Below are 13,668 nucleotides of genomic sequence, written 5' to 3'. Positions count from 1 at the left end.
CCATATGTTCAAAGACTCTGGCAGGATTTTACTGTGCATGTCATCTAACCAGCCTGTGCACATACAGTGCCTCTCTGGGACGATGGAGACCTCTCCAGGAGGACTGCTCCCATGTCCTCCAAGGTCCTGAATGTAGTCTATTCAGAGAATTTGCAGCTCTCCAAGGTAGAAAGCTGAATTTTACAAAAGCAATGGAATTTTACAGAAAAAGGAATCTTTGTCCAACTCCTTACATAGTTTTATCATGATACAATAAGCAGAAGGAAGGTTGTAGCTTGAAAACATCAGCAATTGTAGTCTGCAAAATTGCAATAAAGAAGATACCCAACACTTTTATTTGCATTTACCCAACATGTGCTAGAGATATTCTAAATTACAGCTTTGTCTGAAATGGCATGAGCAGAGACAGTACTGATCCTTCCCAAATCTGTGAGATTTTTCATCCTGTTGCACCTGACATGCCAGCAGGGACTACCTGGTACTTTATGAAGTCTGTCTGACAATCAGTGGCATAGTACACCAAACGTGTGTGTCTCTGTCACACTGCAAATAAAGTCACTCTATTGAAAGCTGTTCCCTTTCTTTGGGTACTGCATGATACTAGTTCATGTTGCAAGGCATAACTTCATTTTATAGAGATATTAGCTAAAAGCCACCATTCTAAGACTATGTATTTAAAAAAAAAATAAATCTAGTGTTTTCAAGGAACAGGGAAGAACTAAGAAGTCCCTTCTTTCCCTGCATTTATCCAGTTCAGTTAAGATAGGAAAAGACTTTCCATGGAGTAAAGAGCGTTCAATATTTCTCAGTAGCTCCCAAACTATGGAGTGATGGTTGCTGTTCTTTTCAGTGAAGAGGCAGCATTTCAGCAAACTTACTGCTCTGACCAAAAACAAACACAGCATTCACTCTAACACACAGCCAAGCATGCTCCAGGAAAGCCTACAGGAAAGGAAAGAAGAAATAAAGAAAGCAGCCCCAAATCTTACCAGTGATTTATGTTGCTTTAAATAGATTTATCTTGTTGCAATCCCTTGAATTCAGCTCAGGGTCTGTCACACTCACAAAGACAATGGAAAAATATCACTATTGCTCTCAGGGGAGAATGATGAAGGTACATCAGCTGGTGGCAAGCAGAACATGAGAATGATTCTGGATAACCAATATATCTTTCTGCCACTTAACCATCCTAGCCTTCAAATAGATAGCTGTAGTATCCATCCTGAGCGCTTGCTCCATTATCAAAAGCAAGATGAAGTTTGCTTTGAGCAACTACTGTATTCTGACACCAATATGTCTATATCTCCAAATACCTTAGTTTATTTTTCCTCTCCTGAAAGAAGAATGGGGAACACATTGCATTGCTTACTGGTTTTGGCATAGTACATTTCTGAGGTGCATTTCCTCAAATTAAGTTTCACATTATAATATATAATAATATACAATAATATCTTAAATATTTAGCTTGTAAAATAGATTAGAAAAGAAAAACAAGTAATTGTGCTTCATTACTCTGTAACTGCAAAAGAATATACAGAGTTTTCTTTAATTCACAGTCTCTACATGTAACTTCAGCTAAATTAAACTAGTGGTAAAAAACATATTTTTAGTACATACTTATCTCCCTGTCACCCCAAAGCTACCTATTTCAGCAATATCTAGGCCAGTTTAATAAACACAGAAAGACAAATATCTCCAGGTGGCTAAGAGAAGAAATTTCTCCCAGAGACAGAAAGGAGCTCTTCGCTATATCAACTCCAAGTCATATGTATGTTAAAAGCATCATCAATTGTTGCAAAAGAGACTGAATCAAGATTAGCAACCTGTGCAGCTAATACAAAAACCAGTCCATCACCCTTAAACCCTTCCCAATCAAGAACAATGCTCTAGGGAGTCAAAGAGCTGTTAGGTTTCCCAGTGTCCTGTTTCAAAAGATGACAATGTAAGCAGGAAAGGGATGCCTTGACATCTGAAAGTGGCTTTAAAAATAGCTTTATATCATAAGATGAAATCTTTAAAAATAGATTTATTTCATAATAAGATCTCATATCTCTTAATGTGAAAGCAAAAAAATAAAGCTTATTTGCTAAACACAAGGCAGAAGACACATTTGCAAAATACAAAGTCACAAATGTGCAGAAATTAAAGTAAATGAGCACTTATCTATAATAGGTTTCCCATACTTGAGTAAAGGAATTTAGTAAGTTATCTAATGCTGATGGGTTTTTACCAAACCAGCCCATCACATTTTGCTGGGAAAGGCTTAAACTTCAGACCAAAGCTCATTAACACGTTATATCATATATTTAAATAAGAAGTGCATCAGCTATCATACTGTATAGGCATTTGTACACTTGTTTGTGTACTTACACACATATCTTGTACAAATATTCTCCTACTTTTGATTGAGAGCAGATACAACAGTGAACCAACTACTTTACAACAACCTTCAGGGTGAGCTGTTCCTGGCTTTGAGGGACAAGGAGGCAACAAAGTGGTTTTCATCAGTTCTCCTCCATTTCCCTTCCTTTCCCTTCATTCTGGTCATATACAGACCCTGTATATTCAATATCAATATCAATATCAGTATCTTCAGAGAAATCCACCCTGCATCTCACTTCATCAAGAAGGTTGCCTCTTGCCAACTGCCTCCCTCTCAGGAGGTAGCTGCTAGTTCCATTCCCAGAAGGAAGGAAAAAGACCTAGGATTAATTACTCTCTAGCTAAGTGCAGAAAACAGATTTTCCATTACACATTTATCATATCAGGACATTCCAAAAATTCTAATATCTTGCACTTTAAATGGAAAGCCAGGGACTTTGTTCTGAGAAGCCAGAATTTAATTTCAGATGCACCAGAGCAGAGACAGCAGGTGAGGGACTGTAAGAAGGAAGATGGAAGTAGAGAAAGGTATAACGGCATTATTTCTCAGCTGAGTTTAGGTGCAATATGGCAGGACATAAATGAGAGTTTTACTCATGTTTTGCTCGAGTGGATCTCCTTACTCTTTGTACAAGTCCCATCAGAATTGAGTCTTGTGTGTAATCTAAAGCCAGAGTACTGTTTTCACTGAAAGTAGCAGGAATCCTCCTGCTGATCAGCATGGGCTTGGGCTGCCACCTCAGCAGCCCAGCTCTGCCTCACTGCTTCTGCCAGGGAAGCCTGGCAGGCAGAGGGTAACCAAGGAGGCAATAAACCAGCTCACTCCTAGCTCAGCAGCTCACAGATTGCTAACTAACACAGCACCAGGCAGGGCTGCAGCCCATCCCAGCACCCGTGCTCTGAGGAGATCACTCTGGCACAGAGGTGGCATGAGGAGATGGGCTAAGGAGCTTCCTCAGCTGCAACAGCTCCACTGCCATCAAAACCACCTCAGTGGTGGCTGAGAGGCCAGCAAGGTGCAGCCCCATGTACTCCAGCACTAATGGAGTGGCATGGGAGGAACGGGAGGCAGCAGTAAGTGAAGCAGACAAATGAGCATCATTAGGGAGTAGCACAAAAAAAGGAAGCCAGATGAAAGGGATGCGGGAAACAGCCACATAAATCTTCACCCCCTTTGTGTATCACATTAATTTGCATGGTTGTTATTTTTGTGAGATTTTTTTTTTTCCTGAGGAGTAATCTGTCAGTTTTCATTAGCCCCTGGACCGGGAAGCCTCAGTCAGCAATGATGACCTCCAACTCTCCTCCCCAAAAGATGCCATTCCCACTCCAGGTTTCACACAGCATGTTTTGGATTGTTTGATAGTGCAGATTGGCTGCACTTGATGTAAAATAATGTATCTGTGACTCCACTGACTTCACTGATTTATACCAGCTCAGCATCACCATTAAATTTTATTGCACAGAAAACTAATGGCAAAAATTTTACAGTGCCCATTAAAATCCTCTGTTTAAGACTTAAAGTGCAGCAATTAAAGGTCATTAAAAATATCCACAAAGATTATAAATACCTTTTGTTCTGTGCAATGTGAAAATATCTCTTGCTGTTCCCTCATATTTCATCTAATTTTAAAGACATTGATTTATTAGTTTACAGCTCAAGTAAATTGAGAAATTCTGATGCTCAGATTTCTTACATGTGACTTTGGAGTCTCATTTCTCAAATATATTGCACAGTTATTTTGACAGTTATGCCAGATTTAATTAGCAATCAGTTTCCCAACAGTTTGACTACTGCAGCATTATTTTGTTTGTGTTTTCCTCTTTTATGCTTAGTACAACATAGACTGAGCTACAACTTTGAACTTTGTTTTGGTAAGGCAGTGTGGCAGCTTGACCTTCTTTTCAATAAAAATCAATTAATGAACACCAGTCAGAAAATTAGTAGAAGAACAAAGTCTTGTGAATATTAATCACTCCCTTCAATAAAACTTGCCTTGTTTCTCAATTCTTTTAATTTTTTTGGTTTTGTTTATAGACGTCTATAAACCCACTCACAAAATATTTCCAGATAATCATATAAAGATAAAGGAAAAAAGGGCTTCAGTGACCTTACTATAATGTGATTTCAAAGAAATACTCCAAGAAATGAAATTGCAAATTTGTATGGGATTAATTGCTAATCTCTTTAGCAATATCTTTAAAATCTAAGTCATAAGGGTATTCCATTCTCTTTCTGCATTCCTACATTTCAAAGCAGAGGATTTTCAGAGAGAATGGTTGGTGCTAGCATGATAGATTTTTCTGAGTAGTCTGTATTAAATCTTGCTTTCTTGAAGCACTAAAGGTATCATTCTACCCCCACTTACAGGCCATTCAGCTCTGATTTTTATGTAATTGATGCAAATGAAGCATGTAATAGTGTTTTGTCAAATGCATGAAAAACAGCTTTAAGACTTCCTAGTTAATGGAGAAATGAGAATGAAGAGAATTTGAGGAGTTAAAGAAGGTTAAGAACACATTAGATGATTTCATTCTTCCACTGATCAAAATGCCTTCCAATTCCTCTCTGCCTCCGAGCCTGAACAGGTCCTGCACCTGGGAAAGAATAAACCCAGGTTACAGGTACTGGCTGGGGAACAGCCTGCTGGAAAGCAACTCTCCAGAGAGGGATCTGAAGGTTCTGTTGGACAACAAGCTGTCAATGCCACAGCAATGTGTCCTTGTAGCCAGGGTGGCCCATGGAATCCCAGGGTGCCTTGGAAAGAGCATTGGCAGGCACCAAGAGAGGCGATCCTGCCTCCTTACTCAGCCCTGGTGCGGCCACAGTGTTCAAGCCTGGGCTTCTCGGGACAAGAGAAATGGAGCCCCTGCAGTGGGTCCAGCAGAGAGCAGCAAAGATAATTGAGGGACTGGGGCACGTCTGTTAAGAGGAGAGGCTGCGGGAGCTGGGCCTGTTCAACGTCTAGAAGAGACAGCTGAGAGGTGGCCTCATCAAATGCCTATAAATATCTGCAGGAACAGTGCCAAGAGAATGGAGCCAGGCTCTTCTCAGTAGTGCTGAGCAACAGAGCAAGAGGCAATGGGCAGAAACTGATGCATAGAAAGTTCCACTTGACTATGAGGAAGAACTTCCATACTGTGTGGGTGATCAAACACCAGAAAAGGATACCCAGAGAGGCTGTGGAGTCTCCCTCACTGGAGATATTCAAGAAGTGTCCAAACACAATCTCATGCAATGTGCTCTGGGATGACCCTGCTTGATCAGGGAGGTTGGACCAGATGATCCACTGCGGTCCCTTCCAACCTGAGCCATGCTATGTGATATGCTAACTTAACTTTCACAGATAAAATACCTTTACTTTCTAGAGCATGCAGCAAACAGACCAAGGGGATTAGCAGCAATAGGAATAGTATGTAGAATAAGTTATGTGTATCTGCTGATGGTCATGGGCAAAACATAAAGCACTTCTGGCTTATGAAGTTGTCACTATATAACTAAAATAGTATCTTCAAACAGGTATTTTATATTCTATCCACTTTTTTTTTTTTTTCATTCAGTGCATTCACAAAAGAGCTGCTAACCCAAAAGGTTCAAACTCACAGCTAATAACATTTCAGAAGTTCAGTACAGGTTGGGTCATAAACACAGAAAAAATCTCAGAGTACAGAGAAGACTGTGCAAAGCCAAATAAACAGGGTCTGAGGTGACAAAAAAGTTAAAAGGCTCACTGCCTGGAATATCTGGCTTCCTCACAAGCAAAAATAGCAAAATCAAACTCTCAAGCCCTGGAAATAGAAGACAGCCCTCCAGAGAATTTTATATGAAGAGCATATATTCTCTTCCATTTCATTTCATGGGAGACTTGCTTTACAGTGACAGTAATTCATCTTTCTCAAAGATGATGCAATTTCTCAAGGCAAATGAAACTTACTTTTTGACCAACTCATTTCTCCACTCCTCAGGAGGTCCTCAAGAAAACCAGTGGAGTTTTCTGTATAGCACAAGGGGATAAATCATCTGATAAATAGTTGCATGATAAAAATTTTTTCCTTCACTCAGCATGGAAGCTGAGGTTATAGAAACATGAAAGTTGTCTTAATGTGGCAGTTGTCAGATTAACATTCCAACCAAGAGTGCTCAGGGCATTTTTCAGCTGCTGCACACAAGAAAATGGGCAGAGTGATAGTTTGGGAGCTGAACTCTGGGATGCTGAGGAATGATCCAAAATGGCACATGCCGAAGGCTGTCAGATGTGGAGTGATACTACAGGCTCTTAATTCATCTCATCTGAAAGCTGAATTGAGTGGCACAGTGTATAATAATTATCCAAATTAACATGGAATATCTTGATAGATTCTTTCTGGAGTACTTAAAGACCTTCACGCACCGTAAATACACCAAAAATGCTTACAGATAATCCACATTAATTTCTACAGAAGAGAGGCTGTGTAGGGCTCTTTCTTCCTGGTGACTGATGACGTCTCCTTCCAAATATCTGGTTCATTTTGACCTTGATCAAGTAGGCAGGTAGCCAACTGCATGTACAACTACATGTAAAGTACATGGATGTACACTCTTATATCCCATCAAAGTTGCTGCATGTGTTTTTGGGGTTGTGAATGGATCAAGACCTAGAGTGTGGATTTAGATTAAAGGTTTAAAAATAAAGCTAAAGCCTAAGCCTTCAAAATACAGTTTACATCTTTCTAGGGACTGAAAAGGAGTGACTGTTTTCCTAAAAGTCTAATTTTAGCTATTTTTTGAAAAATACACTTACATGGTCCAAGAGATGTCAAGAAATCCTCCTTGTTTATGTCTGATATACATTCAACCACTTCATGCACTAATACATACATATATATATACACATATTTCTATGCTGGGTTATGAATTGTAAAGGCATCAGATCACCTCTTTCTCAGCCAGAAAGTTGCATATCTGGATACAGAAGCAGCAGTTTACTCTGTGAGATCTACTCATCCATAGAGTTTCTGTGTCTCTATGTGAGCAGAAAGGGGAAGCTGACAAAGCACATCTCACCACTAGACTTCACAACACCTGCCAAAAATAAAAAAGTACAGCTATTTGGGTGTTTTAAAATACTCTATTCCAGTCCTACTGCTACAAACTTTGGGAATAAAAAAAAAAGATGAAGGAAGGTACAAGATGCTGCATAAATGGTCTTGACTACTTTAGGATCTACTCCAGTCTCTTTTTCAGACTGGAGGACAACTTCACCATAGCATATGAGGAGGATAACTTTGCTTAGGTAATGTTATCAATGTTACAAGGAACAGGCTGCTTGAAAACGTGGGAGATCTTTTGTTCTTGGACCTTTGCAACACAGTTCTTGGTCCAATATGGCTGTACCATGTTACCTCCAAATCAAGTGACATGCTGCAAATTTGGATTTCTTGTCCTTTAATTGGTAAATAACTTTAAATACCAGCAGTGCATATACCTTGTTTTACATTGAGGGATGGATTAGGGAAATATATTGACTTGCTTTCCACTAGAGTGAAAATACTTTCTCTGAAGTCTATAGATAACAATAAGCAAAGAGTCAGGCAATGCTGCTTTAACAAATCTACTCACTTCAAGTGCACTTATCTACAAATAACTCACCCTGACGAAGAGTACTGCCTACATAGATGGTGCTTCAGTTTTTGAAACTCAAAGGTAGACAAGCTACCCTCCTTGGGGACCATTTTGCAAAATTATGTGCACTAGATGCAATCTGGTCCAACTCAGACAAAAAACAAAAGCATTTTCTAAATGACTACCTTTGAGTCCCAGGAACAAATTGCCTCTATTAGCAAGGATTAGGTGTTCTAAGATTACAGAGAAATCACTTGCCTATTTCTTCAATGCAGTGGAGCTTTGACTCCATCACAGGATATGCTGGAAACATGAAAAGCCCATGAAAAATAGACCCATCCAGTGCAGCAGCTCTCAAACCAAAATATTAAAAGGCTGCACACCTTGTCCACACTATCATGGCCTTGGAGAGATATTGGGAAAATCTATACAGAGATGGCTAACCTTTCTCAGTATTTTATTTCAGTGCAAATTCAAATGCTTCTGCTGGCTATCAGTCGCCTCCAGAGGGACCAAGGCCACCAGTGCATCCCAGCAGCAGCTGGACAAAGTCTGTTCATGGGATGTCACAGGACTGCCTGTCCACTCTATTAAAAGCTGTGCTTCTTCAAAATTCCTCAGACACAATAAATGATCCCATCCTTCATCTGAATGAGTGCAGTTCCAGGTGCCTGCAAGGAGGATTACCTAATCATGTCACACAGAGTGTGGCACCCAACTGATTCTGGAGAAACTGTACAGCAGGGCAGTAGTCTTCCTTATCCTGCTCCCTCCTTTCCAAGTGGAGGGCAGAGACTCACAGATGGCTTCCATGAGATGCACATCTCCTGTCCTTTTTCCTTTCCAAGCCACCAGACCTGCAAGGCTCAGGAAGCATTGAGCCTTGAGGAGGGTGCTGGCCAAGCCCCCCAGCTGCCACAGGACTATGGCAGCATCAGCTTTCTGCCCTTCCCCAGGAGTTGGTGAAGACCTGCTCAGCAGCCACACCTGAAAAGGCAAGAGAGACAGTATTCCAGGGCCAGAAAATGCAATCACACAGGTAGAGAAAAGGCTGGGATAAGTGAGGGGCTTGGACACCGTCCAAGAGCATGCAGCACTCAAGGGCTGCCACTGTCTGCTGCTTGGCTCTGCTGAGCTCTTTGCAGAACTGGGGCCTGGTGAAAGAACTATCCCTGATGGTAGCACACCACAAACTCATGTTTTCTCACACTGCCCATACAACTTGGACCACATTTCCTCTTCAGCTTTTCTTTTTATCCCAGTTCCAGATTGTCTTTTCTTCCTGGGGTCCTGTATGTGATACTGCAATGAAGACAGTGTCCTCAAGAAATGGGATGTTTTCTTTCAAGATGATTTTAGCACTGAGAAGACTCTCTGGATTACACCCATTTTACCAGGAAGCAAAGTGTAGAAAGAATGGAAATAAACAGCAGCTCCTGAAAAGGGTTAAAGCCAGGATGGACAACTGCCAGGTCACTTGTCTGAGTTGCAGGAGAAAATGCCTGTCCTGGCAGGGGGCCAGCTGAGAAAGGCAGAGCTTGCTGCTGTTGAGGGTAACACCATTGCCAGTGTGTTACAAGTAATCTGGAAAGGCTTCTGCTTAAAGCTGAAAACAACAGAATCCAGTCAGCAGTCTGTCATGGAGTCCTTGTATCTGCTGAGGGAACAGAGTATGACTCCTCACAGATCTTCCACTTCTTCTGCAGTGGAGGAAAATAAAAGTAGCTTACCCTGTCCCATGCCCTGAGGCTTTTAGATGACTGTATCCTCTGAGAGCCTGTGTTCTTTTAATTTACTAGTGATGGATAGTCCATGATGACATGAATCGTTTGATTTCCATAGTGCAACATCATCTCTTGCCAGTGATACAATTTGATCATATCACATTTGATGTCACATGATGTTTGTTCTTATTCATTGCTCCACAGATCTTAAAACCATCCTTCTCCAGAAGTAAAGAGGATGTAAGGACACCTCACACTTGATTTCAATACCTTGTCCTCCACCAACCACTCTGTGCTGTTGACCTCTGGCTCTAGACTGGATTCACAAGCACGCCCCATAAAAGAGTATGTCTGTTTCTTGGGTCCCAAGCATAACCATATAATGAAGACATACTAAGGCTCTGGTCAGTGTGCCCTGGGATTTTTGAAGGCAAATGTACAAATGTGTCCTACTGTTTGAGGGCATTTGAGTAAGACAAATCCATAGGAACAAATGCTGCCCAGGTATACTGTATAGATGGGTACTTACTGACTCCAAGGCATGAACTGGCCTGGAAACAGTGCAGGAAACAGCCAGAAGCCCTTCTCCCAAACCCCACTCCCTCACAGGCTTCCAAGTGAAGACATTGTGGTCTGGGTTAGGCAGGGTTTGCTGTGCTGACACTTGCAGGATCACAGTGTGTGTGACACTGACCAGGCTGGGGCACAGCCAGAGGCAGAAGAGGCTTGTTGGGGACATGAGCCAAAACCACAGTCTGTTCTGTTTCACAAACTTGAAAAGTTTGAGGTCACTATACACAATTCTTGTATTTGTTTCATCACCTGCTAGAAAGTCTTGTGACAGCTGCTACGTACACCCTGTCCTAAAGCAAGAACAGAGGCATTCATTTTAACATGCTGCTCAGGTGACTGAAAAAACAGCATCTTACAAAATAGCTTATTCAGGAACAAATTATGTATGTGTCACTGCACTCTGCAATAACTGTAGAAGTTTTATAGTGCATTTTTTAAAAACTTGACTTTGGGTTTTTTTTTAATATCATTTAACTAAAATTTTATGTTCATGATTTCCTCCAACAATACACAACGCAGTTGGAGAAGAAATATGGGGGAAATCATATTGCTAGAAGTAAAAAAAATTCATAAATAAAATGTGCTGGAAGTAAAACAGATGGTTGGCACCTGGTGGTCCTTTATAACCCTGGGTGACACTTAGAACTGTTCCTACACTTGGAGAAGGAAAAAAGGAAGTGAAACTTGTATGTATCACTGCTACTCTTGTGCTGCTTTTAGGGTTCTTGACATTGTAGGGTGTGGGATTTCTAGCTGTGCCTAAACTGAAGGTCAGTCCTGGCTCCTCAGCTGTCCACATCCCCAACCCTGCTCTTTTCCCAGAGCCTGGAGGATGTTGTGATTGTAGATCAGATAGCAGCACCACACGTGCTGGGTGGGCACAGTAGGGTACTCACCACCTCCCAGGCAGAGCCCGAGCACAACAGCAGCCTCTGCTGCTCTGTCTTGCAGTCAGTCACCTTCTCAGTGCTGAGGAGCAGGAAGCAGTGTGCTCACTCCTTGTCTCTGCTTCTCAAACACCGAGTGTGGATCCATGCAAGGCACTACATTGAGTATTGCTGCCTGAGCAAGGGGACACTCCCTGCACAGAGGTTCCCTGGCTGGCATGTTTGTGACCCCTTCAAACAATTCTGGTGCAATGATGTCTCCAGTGGTCTCCATCTCTGTAACCCTTCCCAGCAATACAATCTCAGAAATAAGATGCCACAGCTGTCAGTCATCAACAATTCATCTTTCCCACAAAGCTATTGGATGTGACAGTAAACACTCACCTTCAGCTAAGCTCATTCTGAAAAATTACTTGAAGGCAAATTGTTGAAAAACAGACAGGCTGTTGCAAATGGGAACAGTGAGACCAGTGCCTGTGCTGATTTGCCTAAGGTATGGATACAAGGTCACACAGTAGGAGAAATGAGGAAAAAAATCAGCATATGGTGCATAATGGGATAATTTTAATTTAAAAAATTGCTAATTTTCACCTCTTATTCCCAAAGATTCATTTGGCTAATCTGGAACCTGACCTCCTCCCTCCATGGGCTGTTCTTAGGTTGCACTGGTACTTGATGACACCACACAGAGGAAGATTACCTCATTGGTCACCTCCCAAGGAAATTCTGCACTGAGCAAAGCAAGGGAAGGATAGGAGGCAGCACTGCTTTTATACCAACTGCAATAACCTGCAAAGAAGTTGTGTCCACTCCACAAACATTGCGCAGGAAGGGGTGAGAGAAGGGGTTCAGATTAAGGAGTGATTCAGTGAGGGGAGCTCTTATGCCAGAAGCATGGCTTTCCATGTCAGGATGATTGTTCTGAAGGATGAGGCACTACTGCCAAAAAGCATGACAACAGGGATATTGATACCACTGGTGCAGAAGTAGCTCTTCTCATGTGTTGTACACATAGTGAGTACAATTCCAGTGTATTTTACAATGGCTCTACTCCTTCAAAAGTCGATGAGAAACAAGAGCATTTGAAATTCACCACCTTTGCCACCAAGTGCTGTTTTTTTCATCATACAAATTGTCACTACATGGATTACACATTAGGTTTTGGAAGGTCATACGCACCATCGCCTTTCAGAAGCATCCACCACTTATTTATGTACTGAGCACTCAGCATTTAGCCAAGTTATTTTCATGTTACCACAGAACAATGAGCCCCTGTAGCCACAGGGTGAGACCACAGATATTATGAGCAAGTGCTGTAACGTTTACCATGTCTGTAGTAGGATTCCTATAACACTCAAGAAAGATTCTATCAAGTCTGTGCTGTATGTTCTTAGCAGCTTATGAGAGCCACTAGCCTAAAAGCATTCTCAAACAGAAGTGACAAAAAAGTTGCTATTTCTATAGTTCATGTACCTAAGTGCAAGAACTGCATACATGACTTATAGCCCTTTCAACACTACAGCAATCAATTGATTTACAGCATCTTTAGAACTCCATGCCTGAACTCCTCCCTCTTAGATCTGCAAGTGTCCTTGAAACACCTGGCCACTGAGTGTCTGTCTACTGTTTCTTGAGATGAAATTTCCATATGCAAATAGAATTTCCATACTCACAGAAAAGTTCCCATCAGAGTGCACTTAAGTGAAGTACTTGGAAGAAGGTATCTGTAAGATGTTAGCGAAGCACCAAAACTTAAAAAGTGAATTGCTTCTTTAATCTGTTTCCAAAGGACTAATCCTACTTCAGATCCCAGCTATTTTATGTTGTGTACTTGAAGATTCTAAAGATTGAGGAATGGACAGAGTACTCCACAAACACAATTCCGTTTACAGTAACAATGCTTAAGAAATCCATTAATTTTGGGGGTTAATAACGTCAGAGAAGATGCACATGGTCTCACCAGCTATCTCACTCTCTAAGAAAGAAAAATATCCACTACAATTCTAGACTCTTTCCTTTCCCAATATAGAAGGACAGGATTGTCTAGAATATTTTATTTTTCAATTCCAAAAGAATATTCATATGAATAATTCACATTAGTGACTGGAAAAACTAAGTAACTACAGATACATAACTTCTTTTCTCTAGAGTAAACAACTTTTCTCTAGAGTATGTGAAAGTGTTCTGAATATCAGCATTTTGTTCAAATAAGAAGCTCTTAATTATAGTTTTAATTGATTAATTGATTTAATTGATTGAATGTACTTAACTCCATGTGTTAGAGGGAAGAAATCCTGTGTGAATAATTATATGCAACATTCAAACAAACCAGTCATTTGTTTCCACTGCACAATTTATTCAGTTTCAAATTAGAAAAAAAGTACCATGTATTTGACAATTTGCATGCATAAACTCAAAACATTTCAGCTCAAAAAATTATTGATTTCTTCCAGTCTTGTATTAAGGCGTTCAGGAGTTTAACTAGGCAGACAAATATCTG

The sequence above is a fragment of the Ammospiza caudacuta genome, chromosome 5 (assembly GCF_027887145.1).
Source record: "Ammospiza caudacuta isolate bAmmCau1 chromosome 5, bAmmCau1.pri, whole genome shotgun sequence".
Classification (NCBI taxonomy): domain Eukaryota; kingdom Metazoa; phylum Chordata; class Aves; order Passeriformes; family Passerellidae; genus Ammospiza; species Ammospiza caudacuta.
Note: the sequence above shows the minus strand (reverse complement) of the source record.